Source organism: Chiloscyllium plagiosum, unplaced genomic scaffold, assembly GCF_037043375.1.
Source record: "Chiloscyllium plagiosum isolate Xiang-an unplaced genomic scaffold, Cpla_swu_hap1 HiC_scaffold_30, whole genome shotgun sequence".
Lineage (NCBI taxonomy): Eukaryota > Metazoa > Chordata > Chondrichthyes > Orectolobiformes > Hemiscylliidae > Chiloscyllium > Chiloscyllium plagiosum.
This window is the reverse complement of record NW_028270168.1, coordinates 60,116,337-60,133,697: the sequence shown is the minus strand read 5'-3', so window position 1 is coordinate 60,133,697 and position 17,361 is coordinate 60,116,337. Positions and strand designations below refer to the sequence as shown.

The 17,361-nt window shown below is 46.5% G+C and overlaps 1 pseudogene; it reads left to right on the top strand.

Moving 5' to 3' along the window:
• The window catches only part of LOC148142216 (uncharacterized), a 68,260-nt pseudogene extending 51,314 nt beyond the window's left edge, over positions 1-16,946 (top strand).
• The last annotated feature ends 415 nt before the right edge of the window (positions 16,947-17,361 follow it).

Genomic DNA, 17,361 nt, shown 5'->3' with positions numbered 1-17,361 from the left:
TCTCCCCGTGTCTGCGTGGGTTTCCTCCGGGTGCTCCGGTTTCCTCCCACAGTCCAAAGATGTGCAGGTCAGGTGAATTGGCCATGCTAAATTGCCCGTAGTGTTAGGTTAGGGATATGGGTGGGTTGCGCTTCGGCGGGTCGGTGTGGATTTGTTGGGCCGAAAGGCCTGTTTCCACACTGTAATGTAATCTAATCTAATTTGTCAAACAGGCACCAAACAGAGGGTCTGAATCCTTTCTCTCTGGGGTGTCTGTATTAAATCCTCCCTGTACTCCTGTTGGTGTGTTGTCAGTCCCCCCTATTGGAGAAATGTGGAATTGCCGCCTCGGTGTTTGAGTTAGTTGTTTCGTCCATCATTCTCTCGGTTCCCATGTTTGTGCTGTGCCATGCCCCCTGTTGGAGATATTGGGAATTACCATCTGGGAGTCTGAGCTACACTGTCATCATAATTCTCTCAGTTTCCCTGTTGGGTTACTATTCTGTGTCCTTTGATCCTACTCCACAGCTACCTGATAAAGACACGGTGCTTTGAAAGCTAGTGCTTCCAAATAAGGTAAAAACAATGACTGCAGATGCTGGAAACTAGATTCTGGATTAGTGGTGCTGGAAGAGCACAGCAATTCAGGCAGCATCTGCTCCTCGGATACTGCCTGAACTGCTGTGCTCTTCCAGCACCACTAATTCAGTGCTTCCAAATAAACCTGTTGGACTATAACCTGTTTAATTTTGCCCCCTCTATTGGGTATATCAGGAACTGCTGTCTGGCAGTCTGAGTGAGTATGCTCAGTCAATACTAATCTTTTTGCATTGTCTCATATCCATGGTGTGGGGATGTCATTAGGGGTCTGCGTTATAGCGAGTCGGGAATGTTCAGTTTGCCTGTCTGTCAGGGAGTTCTTGGGAATCTATGAAATGTTCATGTTGTCACTGAGTAGCGAGTGATTTACAATCTGTCAGACAAGTCTCCTCATGGGCCACTTAAAGTAGTCCGGATTCCCTTGGATGTGGAAGCTGCGGTTGGTGACACTGACAGAAGTGTATCATTTCCATCAGTGGGGTCACTGTGAGGATGTGTCATGGGGTGTCTTCTCTTCTCGAGTCACTGCCCTGAGTGGGGTTTTGTGGTGAATCTTATCCTTCTGAGTCTTCGTGTGATTTTGAGAGGGTCTTGAGGATCTGCCATTGGATTGATCAGGTTCGATTACCCTGATCAATCAGACCCAACCAGGTGTTGGTACATTGATAGCAGGGTGGCCTTTGGGTGTCCATTATGGTAGGTGCTGGGTGCATGTAGCCACCTCCAAATAAGGGTGCCAGGCCGCTCTGTGTCTAGCAAATGACTTGCTGCTCCTGATTGTCCTGAGGGTGATATTCCATTGTCCTGTTCAAGTCCAACTCCAGATGGGTGTTGCAGGGTCTGCAGCTTTTGGATTTATTTGCAAACTGTCTGTGAGCAGCTGCAGCCTGTCTGCATACTGCGGCAGGTGGATTGACACTTTAGTCAAGGCTGGGGTTTATTTCCCAGCATGCTTTAATCATTGTCCATCTTTTGTTATTCCACGATAAGTGTATTATTGTCCATCATAAGTTCATTACTTCTGGAGGCCAATTCAGCCACAAAGGACAGGAAAGTGGACACGAGGAATGTCAGACCAGCCTCGAGGGGCCGAATGGCCTACTCCTGTTTCTTATGGTCTTATCGATTCTGTAATTCCCAACTGTCTCACTCTACCCCATAAGTGGCCAATCCATGCCTGGAAACTATTTGGCGATTTGTGATTGAAAATTTTTCAAATGCTGACTGTTGTGTAAAATTCTTTTCTTGAGCAGACATTCAGGAGAAGCTTGACCATTTGGTGCGGCTCTGGACTGAGTTACAGTTTCACTCTCAGGAGCAGGAGTCCAGGCTTCAGGCCAAACTTTGCCAGGCCCAGCAGTTTGAGATAGCTCTGACTGATCTCACTGTTGTCTTGAAGACCACTGAGCAGAGGCTGCAAGATCTGAGTACACCATCATCCAATCCAGTGACTCTCCAACATCGTCTTGGCTGCCTCCAGGTGAGTGAGGATATCACTGAGGGTGACCTTTATTACCTTCCTGCTCCTGACCTGCTGTCGGGGTTTAACTGGACTGGCTCTGGAGGCAGTTCACAGATAGTGAGAGGCAGGGGTTTGGCAACCCAGGGTTCAGTTCAGTTCAGGTGAAATCTGAAACAGAAATGAAGGCAGCAAGTTAGTGAATGAGTCTGGAAAAGGAGAGGAAATAAATTAGGCAACAGACTACGTGTTTGCTGGGGCATGGGTTTCTGACTTCACAGTCCAGAGTTCATCAAATAAAGCAACCAAACTGAGGGCACTTCTCATCAATATTGCCCTGATGCTAGGAATGTGGCTGAGAGAGGGAGCTCAGTGTTCTTGCTTTCAGGGTTTTCAGATGGAATGGGTGGGGTGGAATAACAGAGGAGGGAGTTTGGAGGAGACTAAGGCAGCTGTGAGGAGGGATGATGTGCTGAAATGGTCAACAAATGAGGCCACAGTCAAAAGGTGTGGTGCTGGAAAAGCATATCCGGTCAGGCAGCATCCGAGGAGCAGGAGAGTTGACGTTTCGAGGTACCTGGACTACACCTCCTCCCACCGTGCCTCCTGTCAAATCATTATCCCTTACTCCCAATTTCTCTGCCTCTGCCACATCTGCTCTCAGGAGGACCAATTCCACTCCAGACCATCCCAGATGGCCTCCTATTCCAAGGGCCATAATTTCCCCTCCCACGTGGTTGATGTCCCCTCCAGCACATCTCCTCCACTTCCTGCACCTCTGCCCTTGAACCCCACAACAAGGACAGAACTCCCCCAGTCCTCACCTTCCACTCTACCAACCTCCACATACATCGCATCATCCTCTGCCATTTCAGCCACCTACAAACGGACCCCACCACCAGAGATATATTTCACTCCCCACCCTTATCTGTGTTCCGCAGAGACCATTCCCACTGCGACTCCCTTGTTAGGCCCGTGTCACCCACCAGCCCTCACACCCCCTCCCCTGCCACCGCAGGAATTGCAAAACCTGTGCCCATACTTCCCCCTTACTTCCATCCAAGGCCCCAAAGGACCCTTCCAAATCCATCAGAAATTTACCTGTACTTCTACAAATGTCATTTACTATATCCGTTATTCTCAATGTGATCTCCTCTACATTGGGGAGACAGGACGCCAACTTGCGGAAAGTTTCAGAGAGCATCTCTGAGACACCCACACCAACCAACCCCACCGCCCCATGGCCGAACACTTCAGCTCCCCCTCCCACTCCGCCAAGGACATGCAGGTCCTGGGCCTCCTCTGTTGCCAAATCCTAGCCTGGAGAAAGAACACATTACCTTCTGCCTTGGGACCCTCCAACCACATAGGATCAATGTGGATTTTGCCAGTTTCCACATCTCCTCTCCTCCCACCTTGTCCTATTCCCAACCCTCCAACTTGGCACCACCCTCTTGAACTGTCCCATCTATCCATCTTCCTTCCTACCTATCTGCTCCACCCTCCTCTTGACCTATCACCATCACCCCAACCTTCATCTACCTTTCATATGCCTAGCTACCTTCCCCAGCCCCAACCCCTCCCATTTATTGCTCAGCTCCCTCCGCCCCCCCCCCCCCCTCCCCCCCCGTGGCCCCACATTCCTGATGAAGGGCTTATGCTCGAAATGTCAACTGTCCTGCTCCTCGGATGCTGCCTGATCTGCCGTGCTTTTCCAGCACCACTCTAATCTAGCCTCTGATCTCCAGCATCTGCAGACCTCACTTTCTCCTATCAAATGAGGCCGTGCAGACAATGAGCTGAGGAACAAGAAAAGGGGCAGTTACATAGCTGGGGAGTGGGCTGTACTGTAGATCTTCAAGGCTTCTTCTCAAACCATGACCGTGTCCATCTCGAAGGAAAAGGGCAGCAGATACATGGAAACATCACACTAATAGAAGTCAGAGAATTGGGATAAGGGGAGCATTTTCAAAATGGCAACCTGTAACTAGTGGAGTGCCCCAGGGGTCAGTGCTCAGCCCACAGTTATATCCTGTACAAGGCAGTCCATCCTGTTTGCAGGATAATGGAAGACAGGAAATGTTGGATCATTAAATTGCATCCTTGTATGGGATTGCTTTCACAGGTATATGGACAAGAATAGAATAATGGAGATGGGTTTCAGGTTGGTTCCACAGGTCAACGCAACATCGAGCCCTGAAGGGTCTGTACTGCACTGTAATGTTCTATGTTCTATTACGAGCATTTGTAAGGTAGATGTTCATAGATCGGGGACCTTTTGGGTATATTAACAATGTGTGAGGAAAGTAATCACCAGGTTTACAGATGAGATAGAAATGGGTGGGGAGGCAATGGGTGAAGGTGACATAAGGAGTTATCCGAGGGATTTAGAAAGCTTAGGCGAATGGGCACAAATTTGACAAATGGAATATAGTGTAGGAAAAGGTAAGGTTATGGACTTTGGTGGGAAGAACAGAGGAGCTGAATCTTATTTAAATGGAGAAAGACTGCAGAAAGCTGCAGCACAGAGGGATTTGGGAGTCTCGTGTGTGAATCACAATTATTGATTTTAATTTCAAAGGAAATGGAGTATAAAAGTGAGGAAGTTTTGCTAAAACTATACAGGCAGTAGTCAGACCACAGCTGGGATACTCTGAACAGGGTTAGGCCCTTGTCTAAGGGAAGATATTCCGACATTGGAGGCAGTCCAGAGAAGGTTCACAGGAATGGAGGAACTGTCTTATGAGGAGAGGTTGGATAGGCTGGAACTGTACTCACTGGACTCTAGAAGAATGTTCCAACCTTATTGGAACATCCAAGATTCTTAAGTGATTTGACAGAGTTGATATGGAGAGGTTGTTTTTCTTTGTGTGGGAGAGTGTAGGACCGGGAGTATCATCTCAGAATAAGAAGTCACCCATTTAAGGCAGAGATGGGGAGGAATTTTTTCTCTCAAAATGGAATGAATCTGAAGATTTTTATCACAGAGGGCTGTTGAGGCAGGGCAGCATGGTGGCTCAGTGGTTAGCACTACTGCCTCACAGCACCAGGGTCCCAGATTCGATTCCAGCCTCAGGCAACTGTCTGTGTGGAGTTTGCACATTCTCTCCGTGTCTGCGTGGGTTTCCTCCGGGTCATCCAGTTTCCTCCCACAGTCACAAAGATGTGCAGGTTAGGGTGGATCGGCCATGTTAAGTTGCCCGTTGTGTTAGGTGCATTAGTCAGAGGGAAATGGGTCTGGGTGGGTTACTCTTCGGAGGGTTGGTGTGGAGTTGTTGGGCCAAAGGGCCTGTTTCCACACTGTAGGGCATCTAATCTAATCTAATTAGTTATATTCAAGGCTGAGACAGAGAGAGTGTTACTCAGGAAAGTAATTGGGGGTTACGGGGAAAAGGTAGGAAAGTAGAGATGAGAACAGCCATGGTCTCATTGAATCTTAAAGCAGACTTGATGGGCTGAATGGCCTACTTCTGTCCTACATTTTATGGTTGAATGGCAGGACTTGAAGCACCTCAGCCAGTGTGGTCCTTGGAAAAGAGGTTTGGGATGGTACCGCTCCATACCAGACCATTATGGAGTGGTGGATAGACCCCTACAATACTTAATATTCCTGAGGACGTGCACTGGATAGAGTGACAGGTTAATCACCTTCCACTCAGCAGATGTGGAGCTGATCATTTCACTCTAGGGATTTGCCTCACAGCGCTAGAGACCCAGGTTCAATTCCCGCCTCAGGTGACTGACTGTGTGGAGTTTGCACGTTCTCCCCGTGTCTGCGTGGGTTTCCTCCGGGTGCTCCGGTTTCCTCCCACAGTCCAAAAATGTGCAGGTCAGGTGAATTGGCCATGCTAAATTGCCCATAGTGTTAGGTGAATAGGGTAAATGTAGGGGAATGGGTCTGGGTGGGTTGGGCTTATTGGGCTGAAGGGCCTGTTTCCACACTGCAAGTAATCTAATCTAATCTAAAGCAGATACCCTAGCCCCTTTCCAGACAGCTCCAGATGATCTCTCTGTTGCAGATTCATATGACCAACTTTCATTTCTAAACCTCAACTTTACCTCAAACTGCATCTTTATATTGAATGAGAAAGAATTTTTAATCTCCTGTAAGAAACAATTGCCTCTTTCTCTTGTATGAATGCTTTATCCAGAGAATTTCCACAAATGCCGTATGTTTGTTTATTTCTTTTGAACTCGAGCACAGCAGGTTAGAGTGGTGAAGGAGGTATATGGGACACTTGTCTTTATTAACTGAAGGATGGAGTTTCAGAGCAGGGAGGAACTGAATAAAACATTGGTTAGGCAACAGCCAATGTGTGCAGTTCTGAATCCACATTCTAGGATGGAGGTGATCACATCCAGTGGAGAGTGTGCAGAGAAGATTTATCAGGATGTTGCCTGGGCTGGAGAGTTTCAGTTAGGAAGAGAGATTGGACAGACTGGGAATGTTTTTCCCCAGGGCAGGATTGACTGGCACAAGGGGCCATAGTTTTAAGATATTAGGAGAATGGTACAGAGGAGACATCAGAGGAAGGTTCATTACGCAGAGAGTTGTGAATGCATGGAATACATTGTTAGCGGTGATGGTGGAAGTAGAGTCAATGGGGACAGTTAAGCGACTGCTGGACGTGCAGATGGAAAGCAGTGAGTTGAGGGGTGCATAGGTGAAGTTATTTTACTTTACATTAGGATTAATCCTTGGCACAATACCGTGCTGTACTTTTCAATGTTCAATGGGAGCAAAGGAGACTGAGAGGGGACATGTTTGAGATGCAGAAAATTGGACAGGACAGACAGGAAGGAACTTTTCCCCTTAACGCAGGGATCAATGACCAGGGAGCTGGGGTTTAAGGTAAGGGGCAGGAAGTTTAGAGGGGGATGTGAGGATAAATCATTTCACCCAGAGGGGGGTGGGGAACCTGGACCTCACAGCCTGAGAGGGTGGGAGGGACAGGAACCCTCATCACATTGAAGAGGAATTGAGATGTAATAAGGTGATGGGCCAAGTGCTGAGAAATGGGGCTAGAATCATTAGGTGGTTGTTTATGACTGGTGTAGTCAGACCGAGCTGAAGGGCCTTTCTCTGTGCTGTACATCTGTAATGGAATTCAATGTAGCTAAATGTGAGGTGATTCACTTTGGGAAGAATAACAAAAAGATGGGGTACTGGGCTAATGGTCGGATACTTGGTAGTGTGGATGAGCAGAGGGATCTTGGTGTCCATGTACACAGATCTCTGAAAGTTGCCACCCAGGTAAATAGTGCGGTGAGGAAGGCATATGGCGTACTGGCTTTTATTGGTAGAGGAATTGAGTTCCGGAGTCCTGAGGTCATGATGCAGTTGTATAAAACTCTGGTGCGGCCGCATCTGGAATATTGTGTGCAGTTTTGGTCGCCATACTATAGGAAGGATGTGGAGGCACTGGAACGGGTGCAGAGGAGGTTTACCAGGATGTTGCCTGGTATGGAAGGAAGATCGTATGAGGATAGACTGAGACACTTGGGGCTGTTTTCATTAGAGAAAAGAAGGTTTAGGGGTGACTTGATTGAGGTGTACAAGATGATTAGGGGGTTAGATAGGGTTGACAGTGTGAACCTTTTCCCGCGTATGGAGTCGGGTATTACAAGGGGGCATAGCTTTAAATTAAGGGGGGGTAGATATAGGACTGAAGTTAGGGGTAGGTTCTTCACTCAGCGAGTCGTAAGTTCATGGAATGCCCTGCCAGCAGCAGTGGTGGACTCTCCCTCTTTATGGGCATTTAAGCGGGCATTGGATAGGTATATGGAGGATAGTGGGTTAGTGTAGGTTAGGTGGGCTTGGATCGGCGCAACATCGAGGGCCAAAGGGCCTGTACTGCGCTGTATTCTTCTATGTTCTATGTTCTATGTTCTATCTCTACAACACTGACATCACTCTTGCTTCATTTGCATATCACTTTAAATCTATGTCCATTGTGTTTACAATCCTGGTACAAGCAGGGACTGTTTCTCCCTGTCTGCTCTGTCCAGCTCTGGTTTTGAAAACCTCTATCACATCTCCCTCTCAGCTGCCCTCTCTCTGGGGAGAACTATCCCAACGTCTTCAACCTCCCCCCCCATCCCTGAAGTTTCTCATTCCGGAAACCATTCCTGTAAATCACTTTCTGCACTCTCTCCAATGCATTCCCATCTTTCCTATAATGTGGGGCCCACACCCTGTACACAATATTCCAGCTGAGGACCCACAAGGGTCCTGGACAAGTTCAACATCACCCCCCCTGCTATTGTACTCTCTGCCCGGTAATAAAGGCGAAGGTACTGTCTGCTTTATTAACTGCTCTCTCCCCCGGTGCTGCCACCTTCAATGATCTGTGACGTATACCACCCAGCCCCCTGTGCTCCTACTCCCCCTTTACAATTATCCCCGTTATTTTATGTTGCCTTTCAATGTTCTTCCAACCAAAGTGCATCACCTCACACTTCGCTGCACTGAACCTCGTTTATTCACTCCACCAACTTCCTTTAACACCCAGGGATGGAAGCCATCAGGTCCTGGGGATTTGTCATTTCTCAGTTCCATTAATTTCCCTTCTTTTGATGATTTAGTTTAATTTTATTTTGACTCAGTCCCTGATCCTCTGATAATTTCTTTGGGATTTCCCGCAAGCTCTCCGCCTTTCCTGCTTCCCCGTAGTCACTGACAATATCCCTACTGTTAGCCTTCACTGGGACCAGCGGCTTTCCCTTTATAGAACTGTAACATCTCCTCTTATTGTCTATTATGGCTTTTGCAAGTTTCAGTTCATAATCCTTTGTAGCCGCTTTTAAAAAGATGCTTGGTGGATCTTTGTTGGTCTTTGTATTTGACCCGTCCTGTGGGATCCACACTGTTCTTTATGTTTTTATAAGCTCTTCCTTTTAATTGTATGCCGTACCTTCCCTGCTCCGATGTCCGTGGCTGTATTTTTGTGAGAGTGAGGTGGAGATTCTCCATCTCCTGGGGACAACCTGCCCCTGAACAGCATTAAATGTTTCTCCAAACACTCTCCTCTGTTCCTCAGTAACTTTACCCTTTAGCAAATATTCCCAGTTTACTGTGGACACTCTCTGCCTCATCCCTTTAAAGTCTGCCTTACCTAAACCCTAAATTCTATTATCCAATTTTTGCCGATCTCTCACAAACGCTACATGAAACTCGATTATATTGTGATCAAAATTTGCAAATACTCACAAACTAGGTCATTAGTTAAACTAGACTTATTGCTCATGACTAGATCCAATATTGCTTGTCTCCTTATTGCATCTAGACATATTGTTGGAGGAATCCATCCTAGAAATTCACAACTTCCCTGGTATTTGCTTGTCTTCCTCTCCCACTCTGGGTTCAGATTAGAATCCCCCCATTAATACTGCTCTATCCTTGCTATGTAGTTGTCTAATGTCAGCTTTTAGACAATCTAGCAATTCTCAGCTGCTACCAGGTGGTAACATTAGTCACTTTATTGGGAGTTTTCTACAGTCCCCTCAATATTAACAGAGACATGGAGGAGCAGATTAGGAGGCAGATTTTGGAATGGTGCAAAAATAACGGTTGTTGTTATGGGTGACTTTAACTTCCCTAATATTGATTGGAATCTCCTTTGTTCAAATAATTTGGATGGAGCAGTTTTTGTTAGATGTGTCCAGAAAGGATTCCTGACTCAATATGTAGATATGCCGACTAGAGGGGAGGCCATATTGGATTTGGTGCTCAGCAACGAACCATGCCAAGTGTCAGATCTCCCAGTGGGAGAACATTTCTGTGATAGTGATCCCAACATTCTGACCTTTATTATAGTCATGGAGAGGGATAGGAGCAGACTGTATGTGAAAATATTTAATTGGGGTAGAGGCAATTACAATGCTATTAGGCAGGAACTGGTGTGCCTAAATTGGGAACAGATATTCTCAGGGAAGTACATGACAGAAATGTGGAGGTTCGATTTTGCCTGTCCTCGGATGCTGCCTGAATTGCTGTGCTCTTCCAGCACCACTGATCCGAAATGTGGAGGTTGTTTAGGGAGCACTTGCTGATAGTGCTGGATAGATTTGTCTCACTGAGGCAAGGAAGGGATGGTAAGGTGAAGGAACCTTGGGTGACGAGGGATGTGGAACATCTAGTCAAGAGGAAGAAGGAAGCGTACACAAGGTGAAGGAAGCAAGGATCAGGCAGGGATCTAGAGGGTTACAAGCTAGGCAGGGAGGAACTGAAGAATGGACTTAGGAGAGCTAGAAGAGGGCATGAAAAAACTTTTTAGTGGATAGGATTAAGGAAAACCCCAAGGCATTCTACACTTATGTGAGGAACAAGAGGATGGCCAGAGTGAGGGTTGGGCCGATCAGGGATAGTGGAGGGAACTTGTGCCTGGAGTCGGAGGAGGTAGGGGAGGTCCTTAATAAATACTTTGCTTCAGTATTCACTACTGAGAGGGACCTTGTTGTTTCTGAAGACAGTGCGAAACAGACTGACATCCACAAACAGCTTGATGTTAAGGAGGAGGATGTGATGAAAATTTTGAAAGACAGAAGGATAGATAAGTCATACAGGATATACCCAAGGTTACTACAGGAAGCAAGGGAAGAGATTGCTGCGCCTTTGGCAATGATCTTTGTGTCCTCACTGTCCACTGGAGTAGTGCCAGATAATTGGAGGGTGGCAAATGTTATTCCCTTGTTCAAGAAAAGGAATAGGGATAATCCTGGGAATTACAGACCAGTCTTACATCTGTGGTGGGCAAAGTATTGGAGAGGATTCTGAGAGACAAGATTTATGATTATTTGGAAAACCATAGTTTTATTAGAGATAGGAGAAAGTGAGGACTGCAGATGCTGGAGATCAGAGCTGAAAAATGTGTTGCTGGAAAAGCGCAGCAGGTCAGGCAGCATCCAAGCATTCCAGCAACACATTTTTCAGCTTTGATTAGAGAGTCAGCATGGCTTAGTGAGGGGCAGGTCATGCCTCACAAACCTTATTGAATTCTTTGAGGATGTGACAAAACACAATGATGAAGGTAGAGCAATGGATGTGGTGTACATGGATTTTAGAAAGGTGTTTGATAAGGTTGTCTATGGTAGGCTCATTTAGAAAGGGAGGATGCATGGGATACAGGGAAATTTGCCTGTCTGGATACAGAATTGGCTGGCCTATAGAAGACAGAGGGTGGTAGTAGATGGAAAGTATTCAGCCTGGAGCTCGGTGACCAGTGGTGTTCTGCAGGGATCTCTTCTGGGACCTCTGCTCTTTGTGATGTTTATAAATGACTTGGATGAGGAAGTGGAAGGGTGGGTTAGTAAGTTTGCCGATGACACGGAGTTTAGTGGAGTGATGGATAGTGTGGAGGGATGTTGTAGGTTGCAACAGGACATTGACAGGATGCAGACTTGGACTAAGAAGTGACAGATGGAGTTCAACCTGGAAAAGTATGAAGTGATTCACTTTGGAAGGTGAAATTTGAATGCAGAATACAGGGTTAGAGGCAGGATTCTTGGCAGTGTGGAGGAACAGAGGGATCTTGGGGTCCATGTCCATAGATCCCTCAAAGTTGCCATCCAGGTTGATAGGGTTGTGTTGGCTTTCATTAACAGAGGGATTGGGTTTAAGAGCTGCGAGGTTATGCTGCAGCTCTGCGAGGTTATGCTGCAGCTCTGCGAGGTTATGCCGCAGCTCTGCGAGGTTATGCCGCAGCTCTGCGAGGTTATGCCGCAGCTCTGCGAGGTTATGCCGCAGCTCTGCGAGGTTATGCTGCAGCTCTGCGAGGTTATGCTGCAGCTCTGCGAGGTTAGCCCACACTTGGAATATTGTGTTCAGTTCAGGTCGCCTCATTATTGGAAGGATGTGGAAGCTTTAGAGAGTGTGCAGAGGAGATTTCCCAGGAAGCTGCCTGGACTGGAGGATGTGTCTTATGGAGAAAGGTTGAGCGAGGTAGGGCTTTTCTCATTGGAGCAAAGAAGGAATGAGAGATGACTTGATAGAGGTGTATAGGATGATGAGAGGAGTAGATAGAGTGGATAGCCAGAGACTTCTTCCCAGGGCAGAAATGGCTATCACGGGGAGGGATAATTCTAAGGTGATTGGAGGGAGATTTAGGGGCAATGTCAGAGGTCGGTTCTTTACACAGAGAGTGGTGGGTGTGTGGAATGCACTGCCAGCAGTGGGAGTAGAGTCGGAGACATTAGGGACATTTGGATAGGCACATGGATGATAAGGGGATGTAGGTTCGTCTGATTTTAGAGTAGGACAAAAGGTCGGCACAACATTGAGGGTTGAGGGGTCTGTACTGTGCTGGACTGTGCTGGACTGTGCTGGTCTGTTCCATGTTCTGACATGGTTTATGAATGGAATTGGTATCAGATCTGTTTCAAGTTAACACAGACCAGCATCAAGCTTCACAGTTAAAAGGATAATTGATTCAAAGTCCTTTCTGGATTTTCATTGGGAATAAAGAGATAACATTGTTCACAAGAAACTACAGACACGAAGGTTATAACAGGGCTTTTGCCCGAAACGTCGATTTCGAAGCTCCTTGGATGCTGCCTGAACTGCTGTGCTCTTCCAGCACCACTAATCCAGGATTAGCCATAAGAAAGTCCCAAGATGTTTCTGAGCTAAACCAGGGGCCTGTGTTTCAATTAGTTTTTTGCAGAAGTGAAGAAGTTAGCATTTGAATCCAGATCCATTAGCTGCGATGGATTTGGTCGTTGGATAGTTTTCTTGCTGATTTTCCAGCTCAGTGAGTGACAGCGAAGATTATTACTGCATTCTGCTTCTGTATTTATGGCCCTTCCAGCCTCCCAGTTACCTAACAACAGGCCAGTGAGATATCACTGATGTGCTTCCACTGTCGGCCTGGAACAGTTTCCTGTAGATGCTCCAAGGTCTCCCTTTGTCTGAGCTGCTTGCCTTCAGAATCAGTCTTGGCTGGAAAGCAAAGGTGGCTACTGTTACTGGGTGACCTAAGCAGGAGCTAAGTCAAGTTCCACCTGAAATAGTCCTTCTAGAGGGACAGCTCCTTTCCCACCTGTCACTCTGGACTTTCCACCTGGTCTTTGCCCAGTCGATGTCCTTAAACAACTCATCAAGGAACTCTGAAAACCCTTGATGGGGTTTTAGCAATATTTTTACCGTAACCAACGACCTTCCCCATTGATTTCCTGAGAATGTTCTGGACGATGATGACACTGGCAGGGTAATCTGCCTGGAGAACGTCTCTGGAGTTGCTTTCGTGTTTAGTACCAATCTATTCTCCAGTTGTCTGTCTACCTCTCATTTCTGTTCCTCAGTTCTCTATAGTGTTTATATTCAACCTGATTCTATTATGAAACTGGCATCTGTTTTATGATCTTTCTTCTGATTTATCTGACCATCCATTTCTTTCATCTTCCAGGGAGTTTGTTCTTTGTTACCCCTCCCTTTGATTGTCAGAGAGATGCACTTCGACTCTGCCCCTAACCATCTCCTCTCCAAAGACAGATTTCCAATATCCCTTTCCATCACTAAACTGAACGTAACTGAATTATGGTCACTCTCTCCAAAGTGCTCACCTACAACTAAATCAAACACCTGGCCTGGTTCATTACCAAGCACGAGATCCAGTGTGGCCTCCCCTCTTGTCGGCCCTTCGACATACTGTGTCAGGAAACCCCCCCGTAGACATTGGACAGAAACTGATCCATCCGACACACTAGAGCTATAACATTTCCAATCAATGTTGGGGAAGATAAAGTCCCCCATAATGACCACCCTGTTCCTTTCACTCCTACCTAGGATAATGTTGCTAATCCTCTCTTCCACATCCTGGAACTCCGTGGAGGCCTATAAAAAACTCCAAGCAGTCTGACCTCTCCGCTCCTGTTTCTAACCTCAGCCCACACTACCTCAGTAGATGAGTCCTCATCAAAAGTTCTCTCAGCCACCATTATACTATCTTTGACTAACAAGGCCACGCCTTCCCCTCTTTTCCCGCCTTGCCTGTTTTTAATGAAACATCTATTGCTCACCCTGCTCTATCCATGTCTCCGAAATGGCCACAATATTGAAGTCCCAGGTACCTATCCATGCTGCAAGCTCACCTACCTTATTTCGGAGACTTCTGGCGTTGAAGTAGATGCACGTCAAACCAGCTTGTTGCCTGCCAGCACATTCCTGTGACCCTAAAATCCTGTCCCAGTCTTCCCTACTCTCATCCTCCTGTGCACTGTAGTTACACCTCCGGTTCCCACTCCCCTGCTGAGCTAGTTTAAACCCACCCGAATAGCACCAGCAAATTTCCCACCCAGGATATTAGTACCCCTCTGGTTCAAGTGAAGACCGTCCTGTTTGTACAAGTCCCACCTTCCCCAGAATGAGCCCCAATTATCCAAGAAACTAAAACCCTCCCTCCTGCACCATCCCTGTAGCTGATATCTCTCCCTATTCCTTGCCTCGCTATCACGTGGCACAGGTAACAATCCAGAGATAACAACTCTGTTTATTCTAGCTAAACTGGAAGGGGACTAATATACTGCAGGGAGATTTGCTAGAGCTGCTCAGACGTTTGCAGCAGCAGCAACAGTATGTGATGGATGGCAGTTTTCGGAAGGGCAGCTAGTGCAGGAGTCTGTTGTGGATATCCCCATTTCAAACAGGTATGCTGTTTTGGAAAATGTAGGGGGTGATGGATTCTCAGGAGAACGTATCTCGAACAGCCAAGTCTCTGGTATTGAGACTGGCTCTAATGCAACGAGGGACACGTTGGTTTTGTTTCTCAATTTCCCTCTGACTCTTGGGGGTCTATAATACAATCCCAATAAGGTGATCATCCCTTTCTTATTTCTCAGTTCCACCCAAATAACTTCCCTGGATGTATTTCCGGGAATATCCTCCCTCAGCACAGCTGTAATGCTATCCCTTATCAGAAATGCCACTCCCCCTCCTCTCTTGCCTCCCTTTCTATCCTTCCTGTAGCATTTGTATCCTGGAGCATTAAGCTGCCAGTCCTGCCCATCCCTGAGCCATGTTTCTGTAATTGCTATGATATCCCAGTCCCATGTTCCTAACCATGTCCTGAGTTCATCTGCCTTCCCTGTTGGCCCCTTGCATTGAAATAAATGCAGTTTAATTTATTAGTCCTACCTTGTCCCTGCCTGCCCTGACTATTTTACTCATTCCTGTTCTCAGCTGTACCCGTCTCAGATCGATCTCTTTCCTCACTATCTCCCTGGGTGCCCCCCCCCCCCCACCTTACTAGTTTAAATCCTCCCGAGCAGCTCTAGCAAATTTCCCTGCCAGTATATTAGTCCCCTTCCAATTTAGGTGCAATCTGTCCTTCTTGTACAGGTCACTTCTTCCCCAAAAGAGATTCCAATGATCCAAAAATGAGAATCCTTCTCTCATACACCAGCTCCCCAGCCATGCATTCATCTGCTCTATCCTCCTATTCCTGCCCTCACTAGCTCTTGGCACTGGGAGTAATCCAGATATTACTACTCTCGAGGACCTCCTTTTTAAATTCCTGCCTAACTCTCTGTAATCTCCCTTCAGAATCTCAACCTTTTCCCTTCCTAAATCGTTGGTTCCAATGTGGACAATGACCTCCTGCTGGTCCCCCTCCCCCTTGAGAACATTCTGCACCTTCTCTGAGACATCCTTGATCCTGGCACCAGGGAAACAACACACCATTCTGCTTTTTCTCTGCTGGCCACAGAAACGTCTGTCTGTACCTCTGACCAGAGAGTCCGCTAACACAATTGATCTCTTGGAAGCCGACGTACCCCTCGTTGCATTAGAGTCAGTCTCAATACCAGAAACTTGGCTGTTCGTGCTACGTTCCCCTGAGAATCCATCACCCCCTACATTTTCCAAAACAGCATACCTGTTTGAAATGGGGATAGCCACAGAAGACTCCTGCACTAGCTGCCTACCTCTCTTACCCTTCCTGGAGTTAACCCATCTATGTGACTGTATCGGAGACTTTCCCCCCTTCCTATAACTGCCATCCATCACATACTGTTGCTGTTGCAAATTTCTTATTGCCACCAACTGTCTCTCCAACCAATCCATTCAATCTGATAGGATTCGCATCCAACAGTATTTATGACAGATATAATCTGCAGTAACCCTTAAACTCTGCTTTCACTCCACAGATGCTGTCAGACCTGCTGAGTTTTTCCAGCTATTTCTGTTTGTGTTTCTGATTTCCAGTATCCAAAAGTTCTTTCTTTTTTTTTTATCCTGGATAGATCCCTCCACAATTTGCAGGAATTAACTCATCTCCAGTTAACATTTTTATCCTACATTGCTCCTTTTCGTTCTCCAAATATAATACGGACCTGATGATACTATGATCACTGTTCCCAATACTCCATCCCAGTTGGCATTCTGCACTTAACCAATTTCGATCCTCATGACTAGCTTCAATAATGTCACCTTCCCCACTGGGTGAAAATGCTTCTTTCCTCAATGGCCTGCTTCAGAAGTTCCTCCCTTTTCTGACCTTAACATAATTATAGGCCATTCATGACTTGGGTCATTCCAATCTTCTACTGTCATAAATCTCATAAATCCCGACCAATTCCAAGCAAATCTGTCCTTCTATACATTTTCCACCGGATCATGGCCTATTGAATACAGCTGGTCCAGCCTTGGTACCTTGTTTCTTAGCTCTGACCAATTAGAAACCTTAAGCACATTGTCTCACTTCATTGAATTACTGCCTTTAATCAATTGTAGCTCTGTGCCCTTAGCTGCTGTTGTTGTTGGGTTTCTATGGTTTTGGTTTCTGTATTCCAGGAGGTCTGTGAGGAGATTGAAACTCTGCAGAATGATGTGAAGTCATTGAGGAGCCTTGGAGAGGGACTGATAGACTCCATCAGAAGTGAAGACACGTGTGAGGTAGTGAAGCATCAAGATGAGGTGAGCAAGTGAATTGACTAATGAGGAGGAAACATTGGAAGCAGTTCAGGGGAGGTTTATCAGACTAATCCCTGGAATGAGCGGTTATCTTATGAGGAAAGTTTGAACAGACTGGGCTTGTATCTGCTGAAGGTTAGAAGATTAAGAGGCAACTTAATTAGACAACCCTGGGGGGTCTTACTCGAGTAGATGAGGAGGGGATGCTTCCTCCTGTGGGAGAATCTAAAACTAAGGGTCATTGTTTAAATCTCAGGGTTCACCCGTTTAAAACAGTATCTGAATCATCTCTTCCTCAAAGATCACCCATTGTTCATTAAAATTCGACTTGCCATCTCTGGTTCCATTTTATTCTGGCAAGATGCCCCCCTTTCACATTCCACTTAACCCTCTTCTAATTTAATAGCTCAGTTTGTTT